General features: G+C 36.3%; 1 protein-coding gene across 4 annotated transcripts in view; it reads right to left on the bottom strand.

Annotated features, from left to right (window-relative positions):
• Positions 1-16,128, bottom strand: part of MSR1 (macrophage scavenger receptor 1) — a 526,719-nt gene that overhangs the window by 376,903 nt on the left and 133,688 nt on the right. For 3 of the 4 annotated variants that reach the window (XM_063613221.1, XM_063613216.1, XM_063613217.1), the window contains exon 2: positions 8,737-8,809. The gene's annotated coding sequence lies outside the window, so the exon portion shown is untranslated. The remainder of the gene's footprint in view (positions 1-8,736; positions 8,810-16,128) is intronic. The other variant, XM_063613218.1, reaches the window with a different exon arrangement.

Raw genomic sequence — 16,128 nt, 5'->3', positions numbered from 1 at the left:
GTTTGAAATTGTGATTCTAACCTAATACAAAACATCACAAACCCTCCGCACTTTACAAAAACACAGATCATAGTTTTATGAGCTATGGGATGATAAAAATGTCGGTAATATTAGAAAGTTTTTTCCCGTGTACTGCATATGTTTTAATACTTAATTCTTTTTACATATCTTTATCTCTGAGTTTTTATTTGTGGACACATAGCTTCCAAACAACGGGGGTTGCATTCCATCAAATTAGAACATTTAGTTTATTTTCAATACGTTTGATGAATATACATGTGTGGAAATATTTTTATCGATTTGATTCAGGTATAATTTATGTCTAGTAAATTGAGTTGTCTTAATTGGCAATTCAATTAATTTTAATAGTTGATGCATTGGGGAAGCCACCGCTATAATCAAGTTACAGAACATTTTCTTTGCCTACAAAGCCTCCTCCCACCTCTCTGCAGGGCCTCTGTGCCTCCACCACCCTGATCCATCCTAGAAGATACTAATCTGTTCTCTGTTGCTATAGACTAATTGTATTTTTTTAGAATTGTGTGTAAAGAAAATCATACAGTAAGTTTTGTATCTGGTTCAGTGATTTTGAGACAGACACATATTGTTTTCTGATTCAGTATTACATTTCATCTTATTGATTAGTATTATTCTATTGTTTAAATCTACAAAATATTTTTATCCATTCTTTTGATGGACATTTGGGCTGCTACCAAATTTTGGCTATTACAAATAAAGCTTCCGTGAATATTCTCGTAGAAATGCATCTTTAGACATAAACTTTCATTTACGCATTTATATTAATAGAAGTGCAGTTCTTACCTCAAAAATTATGTGTATAATTGACTGTGTAAGAAATTGCTAAAGCACTTCCGGAGTTTTAGTAATCTTTTATACAATCACCAGCAATCATTGAGAGTTCTATTTGTAACTTTTCACATATTTACTGTTGTCAATATTTCTAATTTTAGTCCTAGTGGGTGTTAGATGACATATAACTATGACTTTAATTTACATTTTCTGATAACTCACATGCTTTTTTTTTGGCCATTTGTGTATCTTCCTTTGTGAGAATGCTAACTCAAAGTCTAAAATAATTGCTCATTTTATATTGACTTATATATGATAATATATGATACTTTGGGCCTTCCAAAAAGCAAATGCTAAAATGAGATTAGACATGCAAGAGACTTATTGGGGAAACAGCTGTGAAAAAAAAAAATAGAGCCACAGAAAGCAGGGCAATCTTTAGACCACAATGCTGGTCTGACACCTGTGAAGGAAAGGAAATAGGAAGGAAAGGGAATTGGGTAGGAAGTCTCAGACCACTGCAGCACCATATGGAAAAGACTTAGAAGAGTTGATGGGGAGTCCTGAAACCAAAGTAATCCACTAAGGAGTTCCCCATCTCATGGGAATTGGCTTGCATTAGCACAGCTGCTGTGTTCCATCACAGGTAGACACAGCAGTGGCCAGCATTGCCTCAGGGCAAATGTGAGACAGCAGCAGGGTCCTGCAGTCAGTTGCACCTTCTCAGCAAGAGATTACAGCCCCCACTTCACACTCCACCCCACAAACCTTCTTTCTGCAGGTTCTAGCAATACACTTCTGTGGTGCAAGTGCCTCTGCCTCTCTCTCTGAGGGGAAATGTAGAAGAGGAAAGTTGGTGGAACTAACTGCTGCCCTGTTTGAAAATTTATGCTCAGGGCCACACTGCTACTCCTTCTATTTCTCCTCCATTATCCATTTTAGTCTTCTCATCCTTGCTCTCACCTTGGCAGGTCTTACTGGCTTATCTGGTGTGGCCCAAACCATTATCTCTGCAGTGTCTGAGCCCTGGAAATCACACTCTTATCAGGCCAGTATTGCTATATGTATTTAGTACCCAGAGGCACCTAGTACATCACCTGGGTTCAGCACATCTACAACTCCCTGTGCTCACTGATTGGAAGCAGTGTTATGTCTTCTTGTCTACCAAAGTCAATTGCCTCTAATTTATGGTGGCTCCTCTTCTCACCTGCTGGTTCCTCTGATTTATGGTGACTCTTCTTCTCACCTGCTGGTTCCTGGTCACAAAAATTCCAAAGAGGCCTGGCAGTTGCCATAACTTGTGGCCCAGTGGAATTCTTTACTTGACTCTGGCAAGAATGTGCCCCACTAGGAACCATGACCTTCAGTTCAATGGAAATCAGAGTTGGGGGAATGCATAACATAAACCATCTCAGTCGTAGACACTGATTGTATATCACTTTTAACTCCTTGGCATTCTTTTTTATTGAGGACAATGAACCATATAGATCTTTAATTTAATGCATGTAATGCAACTAGAAGGATTAACACCCATTCTTTCAGAGTGTTGCCTCTAAACTGGCATTTTAACTGTGCTTTTAGAAGGCTGTGTCAGAGCTCTATGGGGACACCTGCTTCAGGATAATGCATTATGTATTATAACCATTGCATTTCATGATCATGGACTACCTGAGGTCTTAGGCCGTGCAGTAAAGAAGAGAAAGCAATAATAGGCATAAAAATTAAAAAGAAAGATGTAGAACTGTCTGTATAGAATGAATATGCTATCTTCTTAGTAGGACACATTAAATAATCTGCTTAAAGAAACCAATTGAAATGATTAAGTTAGTTTAGCACAGCAACAGGGCATAACAGCAATATACAAAAATCGATCGTAATTCTATATAGTGATAATAAACAAATGGCAGTTTAAATCAAAATTACAACATAATCACATGAAAAAACATGAAATACTTAAAATATGCAACAAAATATGTGCAATGATATCAGCCAGTGCAGTATTGACATAAGGCTATACATATAGAATAACGGAACAGGATGGAAGCAGTGATATGAAAAAAATTAACTTGAAATGGATCATAGCCCTGTACAGAAAACCTAAAACTATAAATCTTCCATAAGAAAACACAGGAGAAAAGAATTGTCCTCGGCTTAGGCAAAGATTTGTTAGGCAAAAAAAGCATTATATTAAAAAGTTAAAAAGCATTAATCATAAAAGAAAAAAATTATAAATTACACTCCATCAAAATTTAAAACTTCTGCTTTTAAAAGATTCTGAACATGAAAAAGCAAAAGACATACCAGAGAAAATATATGTGCTTATCTGTTTAAAAGCTCTAATCCAGAATAAAGACTTCTTTCTAACTCATTAACATGACAAATAATTTAAGAAAGAACTGGAGAGAGAAAGAAGGAGAGATAACCAAGAAAGATATATAAATGGCAAAAAAAAAAAAAGCACACAAAACCCTGATCAACTTCATTAGTTGAAATGCAAATTGAAACCTCAGTGAGATACCACCACACATGTTACAGAATGATTCAAATTAAAAAGACTGGTCAAGGCAAACATTGATAAGGATGACTTCTGGTGGGAATGCAAAATGGCACAGTCACTTTGGAAACTATTTTGTTAATTCCTTGGATAGTTAAACATATACTTGTCAAATGATTTACCAATACCACTTTCAGACATTTACCCAAGAAAAATGAACACATACGCTCCCTAATGCATGAGAATGTTCATAGAACTAGAAAGTGGTGTGAGCATACCACACTGGTCTATCACACATGAATAAGCAAAAAAAAGACACAGCCATACAATGTAATACTGCTTAGCAATGAAAAGGAAGGGAATATTGATATGCAAAATATCAATATCTTTTTATGAAAGAAGCCTGACACAAGAGACATTACATTGTATAATTCCACTTATACAAAATTCTAGAAACAGTAAAACTATAGTGAAGAAAGGTCATCAATTATTGCAAGAGATGGGAGTAGGAAATTGACTAATGGGACATGGAGAAACTGAGGGGTGATGGTAATTTCCCACATCTTTGATTCTGATGACATTTAACTGACGATATATATGTCACAAATCATCTAAACATATCTATAAAATCGGTGAATATTTCTATGTATGTCAAACCACATGAATGGTGATTTAAAACAAAAGCACATTATCAACATTGTCATAATGAACCTCTAGAGGGCTTCAGTTTAGCTACAGCTAATGAAAGCATACAAAATACCTTCCAGAATTCCTGCCTAAGGACAGGTGACCACAACAGCTTTCAGCCCTTATGTGGTTTGTTACTTAACCTTCTCCATCATAGCTATGTAGGTTCTGGGGACAAGGCCCTAGAGCAGAAAGAAGAAAGACATCTGCTGTCCAGGGAGGGTAGATTCTTGTCTTCATGCTTGTCCTAAATAAAAAATATTATTTTCTTTCTTCCTGTTCAAAAAGTTGGCCCTTATCTAGATGAAGTCAGAGTCTTGGTTTATAGCCAAAATAAAAGAGGGTTAAAAATCAAGAGTTTTGCCACAATGAGATACCATCTCACGCCAGTCAGGATGGCGATTATTAAAGTCAGGAAACAATAGATGCTGACGAGGCTGTGAAGAAATAGGAACGCTTTTACCCTGTTGGCGGGAATGTAAATTACTTCAACCACTGTGGAAGACCATATGGCGATTCCTCAAGGATCTAGAACCAGAAATACCATTTTACCCAGCAATCCCATCACTGGGCATATACCCAAAGGAATATAAATCGTTCCACTATAAAGATACATGCACACATATGTTTACTGCAGCACTATTTACAATAGCAAAGACATGGAACCAACCAAAATGCCCATCAATGATAGACTAGATAAAGAAAATGTGGCACATATACACCATTCAATACTATGTAACCATAAAAGGGAATGAGATAATGTCCTCTGCTGGGACATGGATGAAACAGGAAGCCATCATCCTAACAAACTAACACAGGAACAGAAACCAAACACCTCATGTTCTCACTCATAAGAGGGAGCTGAACAATGAGAAAACACGGACACAGAGAGGGGAAGAACACAAACCAGCGTCTGTTGAGGGGTACGGGGTGAGGGGAGGGAACTCAGAGGATGAGTCAATATGTGTAGCAAACCACCATGGCACACATATACCTATGTAACTAACCTGCATGTTCCGCAGATGTATCCCGTTTGTTGTTGTTGTTGTTGTTTTAGAAGAAATTAAAAAAAGAATCAGAAGTTTTGGTTGTAATATCAAATTTGCCACTAACTAGCTGTATGCATTGCAAGAAGTCAGTTTTATTTCTCTGTCAAATTTTTCTCATTTGTAAATACAGGGGTTGAGTAGTTGTTTTCAACATTTTTTAAAAAGCTAATATTGGTGTGTTGCTCATCCAACCGAATTTACTCAACAATAATTTATTTGACCACCACTATTGGGGGGTGTGTTTGTGTGTGTGTGTGTGTACACACACACACAAATATATATACATATACAAATATACATATATTCACATATATACACACATCTGCAAATATATGCTAATGAGAACTTCAGATACGTGACAATTTTCATATTTCAGTGATATAACTACAGAAAAAAGCAAATAAACTAATCATTTAGTCTATACAGTTTTATCATGGCTAAATGTTCATTTTCCATTAGCCATTTTGAAATATTAAAAACCAGCTACTGAGCTCTTTCCATTAGTAATTATCACCTATCAGTAAGATCTTTCCACTTATAGAAACAAATATATATGTAATCCCTAAAGACCCTTCCTCAAATTTCTGATTATCTGCTTTTATGTCTCTTGATTGCTCTCCAAAGATAGATAAAAACAAAGTAAATTATGGGTCTTATAAAATATAGCATTTGTAATACAACAGTATTAGTAAATTCACGTAAACAGGAAAACCATGAACCAATTCAATTGCATTTAATAAAAAATGTCAACTATATTTCCAGTTCAGACACCCTCTGAAGAATAGATCAGAACTGTTTTGACTTTGACCATTTGCTGTTACCTATAGGCTTTTGAGTATAGCATTATTTTCCTTCTACTGTGACAAATTTCACAAGAGAAATGGAATGTGGATGGGATTTTGTGTCATCTTCCATGCATTTGTTAAGTATAGATTTCCCATATTTTGCAACACCTTTGTGTTTTCAATGTCCTTATTTTCAAAAATAAAAAAAATGCTGCAGCTTATAATAATAAATACAGACAACTAAAAACTTGAGAAGAAATCAGAGGATTATGCAGTGAGCTACAAAGCCATTAACTGGGATTTTGGAGTGTGTGAATGATTTTTCAAAAAACTAAAACGTGAAGCCAGACTGTAGTAGGTAACTTCCATTACGACCCTCAGTGATCCCCACCCACATCCTGGTGTTCCCCTCTTTGTGACATCTCCTCCCTTTGAGTGTGGGCTAGACCTAGTGACTTGCATCTAAGGAGCAGGATACAGCGTAAATGATTGGATGGCACTTCTGAGGTTAGACTTTTGCTTCTCTCTAGATGATCTCTCTTCTTCTCATAATTGCTTGCTTGGAGGGAAGCCAGTTACCATATTTTCACCTGCCCTATGGAAAGGCCACGTGGCAGGAAATGAACTCAGAGAGATCTCCAGCTAACAACCAGCAAAATCCCGGTGTGCGACAGTAAGCACGTGAGTGAGTCTGGAAATGGGTCTTCTGAGGCCTGACAATGACCAGGTGAATAACCTTCAAAGCATTTCCTTCTTCTCCCAGGTGAGCCTTGAAAGGACTGTGGCCCTGGCCACCACCTTGATTTCGGCCTTGTGAGAGACACTGAACTACAAACACACAACTAAGCCACCCAAAGATCCCTGACCCAAAGAAATCATGAAACAATAACTTTATTATTTTAAGTTGCTAAGTTCAGGGACTATTTGTTACACAGAAATAGGCAACGAATGCACCTTGGTTCTCACAGCAAAAAAAAAATCACTCACACAAGATACATAGTTCCTAATGATAGCATCAGATACTGAAGTCTGTTTCTGTATTAAAGAGACTGAAGCTTCCGCATTTTTATTCAGCCATTTGGGGCCAAGTAAAGAGAAAATGGCATTTAAGGCAGATTACTTTTTCTGTAAGTCTTAGCTCATTTGCTTTAACTGAGAGTTTGGCTAATCTCAACCATTTTAGACCAATCTTAATTATTATAGTATTCTGTCAATAATGCTTTGGTTCATTTATTGTAAATCTGAAGAAAGAAGCTATTTTTTGAAGATTCATGTAGTTTCTCATAATTAGATAAATTAAACAGTCACCTGGAAAATAACTTGAGAATTTCTGCCTTCTAGCTTTCTTTTCCTAATAGATAAGGATAAGCAATAATATTCATTGTAATATTTTGATGATCAGATATTCTATTATATATAGAATGATTTAGACAAGTACTGGAAGTACATTGGAAGCTTATGACATTTTACAGGTACTCCCTGATCACCTAACTAGTGTGTATCTCTTGCAAAGTGTTTGTGTCAATTTGAGAATTAGCAAAGCTGAAATGACCTGCCCAGCTCTTACCATCACACTTTATTGATTTTTAGCAACTAGGCTTTCTAACAATCAATGTTCACACTCATTCCCATTTGAGGCTCTATCACCATACCTGACACTAGGAAAGCTAGTGGCAGGACAAACACACATGTAAAGGAACATACAATCTTGTGCATTGCCTACAATCTCTACATTGAATCATTCTCCTATCTTGTCCCTTCTGACCTTGGGCAGTGATTTCTAATTCTTCATTTCCTACTTTGTGTCCACATTACTTCTCCAAACTCTTCTCAATTATCAAGAGGTAGCATAAACATCACGTTTTATTTGGCCTTTTAAAAATCTCCCACCATCGGCCGGGCGCGGTGGCTCACGCTTGTAATCCCAGCACTTTGGGAGGCCGAGGCGGGCGGATCACGAGGTCAGGAGATCGAGACCATCCTGGCTAACACGGTGAAACCCCGTCTCTACTAAAAAATACAAAAAATTAGCCGGGCGAGGTGGCACGCGCCTGTAGTCCCAGCTACTCTGGAGGCTGAGGCAGGAGAATGGCGTGAACCCCGGGAGGCGGAGCCTGCAGTGAGCCGAGATCGTGCCACTGCACTCCAGCCTGGGCGACAGCGAGACTCCGTCTCAAAAAAAAAAAAAAAAAAAAAAAAAATCTCCCACCATCACACACAAAAAGAATTACTAAATTATCAGTACCCAGACATGTTTTTAAACTTTATTGTAGCATTTATAACATCTTGCCTTATTTTACAGATATTTACACATCTGTGTGTGTGTGTGTGTGTACATGCGCGTGCACATGTATCCTGCATTAACCTATAAACCCCTTGAGGACAGCAACCATTTCTGAATCATTTTGTTTGTATTTGTATACGTCGATTGTGGAGAGTTCCTTCTGATCACTCTTTTCTGTTCTATTTCTGCCTTTACTATGACATTGCATATCCTTCCATTTACTTTTGTTCTTTTTGATTTTTTTCTAAACAACTTTGCGATTTTGTGCAAGAATTGTATAAAATGGCCTTCTTTAAGAAAAATACATCAGCTTGTATTTTCAGTACACATAATTTGGAACCCATCTCATCCACACTTTTTTTGTGCCATCTGTGATTCTTCAGCAACCTAAGTGCCTGCGTATGTAGGTTAACCACAGATAATTCTTTGTCTTTTCCTATCAACTGCCACAAACTGCCTAATTACTGGGCCTGATCCTGTTACTATTATCACAAGGCTGTCTTTAGCAATGTTGTCTTTATCTGCTTAGTAACTCCCTATGACCAGCGGATTGTTCTTTCTGCTATGCACTGATTACGATTTCTGGCTTCCCATAGGCATTGAACCAGCACAATTTCTAAAAATTACCTTACAGGCCTGTGTAGACTGCGTATGACTCTTCGTACTCTTCTGGGGTTATCTTTCAGAGCATCAATAAGTTCTGCAAAAGTAAGGGGTTAAGTAAATATATACATTTTTATTAAGAATAATCGATGTGACACAAAAACATGTCTTTGCCATTCTTAAAATTGGCACATTATAAATGCCAAGTGCCTTCCAATTCAGCAATTGGGTTATGAAAATTAAATCATGAATCTTATATGTTACATCCATTTTATTCTCAGTAGGGAATATTGCAATTGACATTAAAGCAAAATAGGAAAGAGTACACGGGGCACAGGAAGCACAAAGGAACAATTTATTAACAAGCACATTACATTTTGCTGTTCTCTGATGTAAAATTGAAACATCATTTACAAAAAGAAATATGAAGTGAGGGATTTTACACTCTAGAATAAAGTAGTTGGGAAAAAAGATTATGAAATCATATACACACACACAGATGTATATACATATATGTATATGTGTATGGCTACATAGATGATAAATAGGCAGATAGATAGAAAATAACAAATAGATATTAAAGTAGGATAGAGACACATCTGTCCCTGGCCTCCAGAGAGGATTGAAAATGAATGCATTAAGTTTCATAAATCTGAAGTCAAAGAAATGTGCCTGATGATTTGTTCTTGAACAATGTTCCTGCAGAAGAAACTTTTCCATCTAACACGTTCATCCCTCTAGGGCAGGCAGCAACTGCATGAAATGGCATGGATGGAGGGGAGAGATGGCAGATGGGGTGTGGTGAGAGAAAACTCAGACTCCAAGCTCCAATTCCTGACAGCTAGAAGCATCTAATCAACGCTCTGTTTGCCTTGTTTGGGACCTTCTCGTCCATTACGTTTCTATAATAAGATGACATAAGCTTCTTTTTTTGTGGATTTTTTTTTTTTTTTTGAGACAGAGTCTTGCTCTGTCGCCCAGGCTGGAGTGCCGTGGCGCGATCTCTGCTCACTGCAACCTCCGCCTCCCGGGTTCAAGCAATTCTCCTGCCTCAGCCTCATGAGTACCTGGGATTGCAGGCGCCCGCCACCACCCCCAGCTAATTTTTTTGTATTTTTAGTAGAGACGGGGTTTCACCATGTAAGTCAGGCTGGTCTCGAACCCCTGACCTGGTGATCCAGCCACCACGGCCTCCCAAAGTGCTAGGATTATAGGCGTGAGCCACCGTGCCTGGCCGACATAAGCTTAGTTTCTGAATAAGACCAAGGTCTGGCCTGGGGATGCTCAACAGTAACACTCTGTAAAACTCTCTGGCAATGGCCATGCAATGATGAAAACAACTCATTGTATCTCTTTGCTGAAATCAAAGGAATCCAAGAATTCCCTTCAATATTTGAATGGTTCAAGCCATGCCAGTAGAACAATGGGGATTCTACTCCACAAAGCAATCTTGTAGTAGTATTAATAGTGAACATTACGAGTGCTGCTTTTTAGTATTACAGCCACGTCTCTATTATAACACAACACTTTATTGAAATTATTTGTGTATCTCAGGTAAGAGACTGCAAATTCTCAGGTATAGACTACCTCTAACTTATTTTCGTATTGTTGAAACCTAGTCTCTTCCATACATACAGTAGGGACTCAGTATTTCTGTTAAATAAATGAATAAAGGCTAGCTATGGAATACAGGCATACCTCTCCCTATAGATAAATACATACTTATATATTTGCAGACCTTGCCCATATTGATGTTTCTACAATTGATAAGATTTTTATATTTGCAATGTGTCTTTTTCTCTCAAAAAGTTGTTTTTAGATAGGTAGCAGTTTAGAGCCACTATAATTAATGTCAATATAAATAAATGAGGGAAAGAGATCATATGACTAATGAATATATCCATTTTTAGATTTTGTAAATATGAAAGTATTTACACAAATTTTTTCTACATTTGTTTAATGGAAAATGACAGCACATTCTATACCATCAAATTCCGCAAAAGGCAGAATTAGAAAGATTTACAATTCATCTACTGCTAAAGTCAGATATAGTATGAACCTGATCAATTTGAAGAAATTATCTCAGGCCAAAAAAAGTACCAATAGATGACTAAATAAACAAAAATTATAGGCACAAAGAGTCTCAAATTGATAGACATACATAAACATTTTTAAAGTTTCGGGAACAATGTTGTAAATGATCTAAGAATTTTCCGTTGAGTAATCTATTAAATGTTTACGATATATTGTGTATAAATTATTCAAATATGTACTTTTATAATTTGTTACATATTTTTCCTTATGGCATTTCCTTATTAGTGTGAACAAATAAATAGTATTTTCTACTTCCTTTCCTACTAAATTTCTTTGTTCAATAAATACTATCTTATTCCAACAATTTGTTCCTAGAATATTTATTATTAATGTGCTTCATTATAACGCCATAAAGCTGATATAAAACTTTTAATTTTTCATATTCACATATAAGTCTAACAATTTTTATAAAAATATGTATGTACATGCACCAGAATTATACATTAGGCAACTCATGTATAAATTTTTCCTAAACAATAAACATGGAAAGCATATTAGAAGAAAAACTTAAAATTTATGAAACGCTCTAAAGGACAAAGTAAAATGCAAATTAAATGCAGAGTTAATGTATTTTGAAAGTAATAAAAAGTATAGCAAGACAGAATATTAAAAAAAATTTTCCATTTAGTTTTTACTGTGTCAACAAAAAACAAATTTTTCACACTTAATTACTTTTCAGGCATTCTAATTCACTGGATTTTTTAAATTATGGGAAATAAATAGTATGAATTACAGAGTAATACCATGTTTTTACGGTCTTTTTATGCACAGTGTGTTTCAAAATCCGAATTCCTTTTTTCTGGTAGAATTTAACTATACTCCTACCTAGAGACGCTGTTGTCTACATATGACAATGGTATGAACTCACGGGTTCTCACTGATTAATAGTTTTTTATTTTGTTCCACAAATAACAACAAAAGTAACCTCGAAAAAAAATGAAGAGGAATGTTTTCCTCCTCCAATTTGGATAGCTCATTCTTTCTTATCCCCCTCTGGAAATTTTATTCTTCTCTATTTTTCCCAGAAATTCAGCTTACATTCAGCTCATCTTCTCTGAATACCTCCCCGTTTCTTCCACCATTTTTCTTGATCTTAGGGAGCCCTTGTTCTACGTGTATATATCATATCATTGGACTTTCATTTAGTATTTTCCTTTCTTCTTTGTAATATGATTTCTATATCTTTTTATTCTTGGATTGCAAAGCCCAAAATGTCAGGCTGAACTCTTTTTCCCTATCCTTCCACATTTACTACACTGTGTTCCACAGAGTTCACGCAATACAGATCTGCTGCATTCTTATTGATATTTTACTTTTTCCATCAGCATTGATGTGGAAAACACAAATTGTGCAAATGATTTTAAGTAACATGAAAAAAAAATTAAAGCAAAGCTCTTACTTGAGAAGTTTACCTTTTATCTTGGGTGACAAAGATACAAGAAAGAGTAGACAATATCAGTACAATATTCATTTAAAATAAAAACAGTATTATGATGTTAATTACAGGTTAATTGAATTGACCAGCATACCAAACTCTATACATGCTATGATTAAATCTATAAAATACACATATGCATTTTAAATGTTTGTAATATAAAATTGAAGACATGAGGCACTATATTAGCTGTTGACTTTTTCTTCACTGTTAAAATGCATGTATATTTTACAGTGTATTTACACTTCATTATATCAGTGTGCAGTGGGCTCAAAGGATCCAGGGAAGCCACTCTCTATAGAGCATTATCTCTGGACTTAACAATTTGGAAATCCAAGATTCACTTGCAAAAATTATAAAAACTACATTATTTTTCCCTGACATTTCTGGGACCTCAGGTTACAGTGCTGGGACAATTTTTTTTTTTTCCTGATCGCAAAACCCTCTCTAATCCAGCCAGATCCTTGCAAAACCTGGCCAGCATACGATGAATGGAAAACAATTATGACATATCCCCTATCAATGAGATCCTAACTTTGACTTTTCCTGCTAGGGTAGATCCTCTAAACACAAATTATCTTGCTTTTGATATAAAATATGTGATATGTGACCAAGGCTTTGTATGAACATCCTGTTACTGCACAATTGTGTTTTAAATATAATAATCTCAAATTCAAAATCTGATCTCTTGTAGTAAAACAATTAAGCCCCTTCTATCAACTAATATACCAAGATAACAACAAGATATAAATCTCAAAAATCATGACTTTTTGTGGGCATATAGTTATATATTAGAAATATTTGAGAGGCTGAGGCAGGAGAATGGCGTGAACCCGGGAGGCGGAGTTTGCAGTGAGCCGAGATCGCGCCACTGCACTCCAGCCTGGGCGACAGAGCGAGACTCCGTCTCAAAAAAAAAAAAAAAAAAAAAAAGAAATATTTGAAAGAAAAACAAAGAAGAGACTAGAAAAAGTACATTTGGGCTGTTGAACACAACTAAAATAAGTAAGAATTTTATAAAAGTTCCACCAAGTAGGACAAACGAGATTAATACCATATGTAGATATCAAAATTAGCTAAAGTTGGAAGCTCTAAGTCTTAATCAATAGTATAGATTTCTTCATTTAGAAAAGAAGTATAGCATACTGGATCAAAACACACTTAGTAATAATAATTAAAAAAAAAAACCTTGGCTGCTTACATAGTAAAAAAATTAAAGCTGTGTTTCAGCATATGGTTATCTCCAATTCTTGTGGTGTTTTATTTTTCCAAAGTTGTTATCACAAAACACTGACGTACCAAGATGTCTTCACAGCAGCGGTAGATACACTGCTATTTATTTCACCACCAGGGTAAACTTCAAATAACTTAGTGAAATTGATTTAGGGCTCTGTTTGGGTCAAGTAACCTCTGTGACTGGTTAATTTACAGGTAAAAGGGGAACCATAAAACACAAATTTCATGGGGCTACGTGTCAATAAAGTTGTCACATAGCTGAGTGGGTGATATTCTTTTTAAAAATAGTGCAGAGAGTATTTCAAACCATCTATCCACATCCAAGAAAATGTTTCAGTGACTTTTTTCACCTATCAAATGGGAATTGGAAAGCTTATCATATAGATGTGCCGAGAGGAATAATAAGCCATCGGAATCTGTAAGATTACTTCATGTTTGTTATTCAAAATAGGTAACTGGGAAGTAATCTGGACTCTTTTTGAAAGCATGTTAATCTTGGTAAAAAGTTCACAAGGTTGACTTTATGCAAAGTCAAACTGAGACCTTTCCATTCAAGACAGTATATTCTATTCACAATAGAATATTTGGTTATACGGGGGCTCTAAACTCAAGTTCTAACTCTGAGGATGGCCTCTGTTTTCTTGAAAAGTTTTCCATGCCTGTCTGATGGCAAACACTGTAACTTTCTCATTTTCCCGCCCAGGATCTCACTGTTAATCTCTCTCTTTCTCTGCCATGGCAGCTTTTTGATAAATTAAAGCACTAAGCATTCAGAAATTATTACAATCCACAAGTATTAATTGTCACTTACCAGCAACAGCAGCAAACAAAGCCAACTCATGAAGTTTACAGTGAAATGTGGAGACGGGTTTAAATAAAAATCACCAAAAAAAATGATTAGTGCAATAAAATAGCAGTAAAGGGCGTCACATGTTAAGAGCTCTACACTGCTGCCCTCAGCTTTAGAGCATTCCCTTGGCACTCAAATAGCTTTATTTGACTATCCAACATGAGCACAGTTTAGCGGTTATCAACATAGATATTATTTTCCTTGAGGTGCATTTAGAAATGGGGGATCCAGCTTTTGGTTGTTGTAATGATTAGGATACAATTATTTTGCCATTTGGTGGGAAAATCCAGTGATAAAATTGTACTGTAATGTGCACAATTAACAAAGATGTGAAACAATGGGAAATTTTATCCTTGCTAGTGGAAACACGGATTAGTTGATCCACTTTGGAAAACTACTTGCCAGTATTTACTAATCTGAAAATGTTGCCGGTGGGCCAGTTCTGGTTCTTGACTTCATTCACCACACAAAGAATTTGAAAGCAAGTCCAAAGTAAGAGTAGGCAAAGAAGTTTACTACAAAGCAAAAGTACACTCTGAGAGGCAGAGTCGGCTGCTCAAAGGGACAGATAACAGCTTTGTATCCTAAGAGGAATTCCTTTCATGGGAGTTGTACACAGACATTCATAAAATACTGGTGAGGTCAAGTATGCAAAGGCAGACCTGAGGTTGGTGCATGCGGTCAACATCTACATGCTCTCACATGCATTGCACGTATCATTAGCAGATAAAAATCTCCATGTAGGAGTGTGTTTTTTACCATTAAAATGAGGGAAAGTTCACTATAAGCTAAACCTTGAGCCTAGCTGCACATGCCGGACCCTTAAGAAACCCCTACCCACCAAGGCAGGAATTTGTAGCTAATAGTTTCCTGGGCTTTTAGTGATGATTGGCTGGAGATTGTGGGAGCTACATCAGGAATAAGGGACTTTTGTTCTCTTTCCCAAGACATCCCAGGTATCAGGAACTTGTGACCATTTGGTAATCTGCTGATATACTGTAGGACTGCTTATCTTGCAAAAGAGTTATGTGCTGATGCAGGAAGGTGCAAGAGATGCAAAGCTTCCTGCAAAAGGTGTCCGTGGGGCATTACACAAGGGGACAAGTCAGCATGGCTCTGTAATCTTACTTATCCTGCCCCAAAAATACACTTAGCCAGTGAACCATCATTTTTCCTCCTAGGTACATGCCTGACTGAAATGCATTAACTTGAAAGCTCCACAAACACAGGGTAAAACTCCAAGAAACCCAGTGGAAAATAGCATCTGGGAGGCGGCGCAGGGATTGCAGCAGCCACATGATCTGAAAAGAAAGAGATGAGTCCAAGCCTTGTAAAGATGAAGATAGCTTTATGAATACACTGAGCTTTTACGTGAGTCTCAAGAATGACCATGACCCTGGAGATAGGGTCGTCACCTATGATTATGACCCGTGACTTAAAAGTAAGAGGCAATTTATGGGAACAACTCAAACAAAGTCTGAAATCAAACTTTGACAGAGGCAAGGTGATATACTGCTACTTTTTCTGCTTCTTGAAAAAATTTTTCACATTCTCAAGTAAAAATATAATGCCATGCAGAGATGCTACAGTTTCTTATTCTCAATGTCTGAAATCCAATAAAAATGTATGGGGCATGCTAGAATCCAAAATAACTAAAAACCAAGAGGAAAAAGCACACATTTTTGAAAGACCCACAGGTTTTCAAATATTGGAATTAATAGATAGAAAATTTTAAAATAAATATGTTTAATATATTTAAGATAGAGAAGAAAGAGTATGTAATGGACTGAATGTTCCTGTT

This window comes from Symphalangus syndactylus, chromosome 1, assembly GCF_028878055.3.
Source record: "Symphalangus syndactylus isolate Jambi chromosome 1, NHGRI_mSymSyn1-v2.1_pri, whole genome shotgun sequence".
NCBI lineage: Eukaryota > Metazoa > Chordata > Mammalia > Primates > Hylobatidae > Symphalangus > Symphalangus syndactylus.
Note: the sequence above shows the minus strand (reverse complement) of the source record. Positions and strands in the feature narration are given on the sequence as shown.